Raw genomic sequence first — 1,060 nt, 5'->3', positions numbered from 1 at the left:
AATGATGGTCAAATACTTGGGTCCTTGCCTTCCATGTGGGAGCGCCAGACTGAGTCCCTGCCTCCTGCCTTTAGCCTGGCCTAACACTGGCTGTTTTGAGGATTTAGGGAGTAAACCAGTGTGTGGGATGTCTCTCTCTTTCTCTCTCTCTCTCTCTCTCTTTGAAATAAATAATTTTAAAAGCCCAGTTTATTTTGGTGCAATAAGTGGAAATCCACATCATTTTCCTGACACATTCTTCATGAACTTTTTGAAAATCTTTTGTATACATGGGCTTCAAAAATTTTTTACACCAAAATCAACATCATTTCACCTTCCATGAACGGTTTGGCATGTCTGTGCCCACGGGCAGCTCCAGGAATGCACAGGGCCGTTGGAACACAGGCTATGCAGATAAGCGAGATGGCTGCATTCATCCCGGCTCCACCGCAGACTGGCCCCGTGGCTGGGGAGGGGTCTCTCTGCCGTCTCAGGTCCTCGGCAGGAGATGTGAGTTAGCTGCAGGGAATTCAGTGAGTTTGTCTACACCTCTGAGAACAACGCGGAGCTTTGTGTAACTTATTATTTGTGTTCTTCTGCAATGGTATTCTAGTGTAAGATGTCAATATTGTTCAAAGAACCCCCGTGTTATGCTAGAAAGGAACTCGAGATGTTATCAATGGCCAATTCCACTCCACAGAGACTTAGGAAGGCGACGAGAATCCTCTCGGGTCACAGAAGGAGGTGGTGACAGGACTGAGCCCTGCCTGGGGTCCATTCCCATCCCCGTGTCACGGCTCAGTGCTGTCCCCCTGTGCTGGGTCCTGTCCTCACTCAGCATCTCACACTGCAGGGACACTCCCAGGACCCCCGGGGTATCCAGGACCCCTGGTGTCCCTCGCCTTCCCCCGTTTGTTGGCCAACAGTGGGCAGCACTTCCTACCCTTCTCCTCTGACTTATCACCCACCACAGAAGCATCTCCACGGTGATGGTGCAAGCTGCCCTACTTACCATTAAGAGAAAGGACCACATTATTGCTGTTATAAACCATTGATTAAGGTTTATAATAGCAATAATCCC

Source organism: Lepus europaeus, chromosome 16 (assembly GCF_033115175.1).
Source record: "Lepus europaeus isolate LE1 chromosome 16, mLepTim1.pri, whole genome shotgun sequence".
Classification (NCBI taxonomy): Eukaryota; Metazoa; Chordata; class Mammalia; order Lagomorpha; family Leporidae; genus Lepus; species Lepus europaeus.
The sequence above is the reverse complement of the archived record's forward strand: the minus strand, read 5'-3'. Positions refer to the sequence as shown.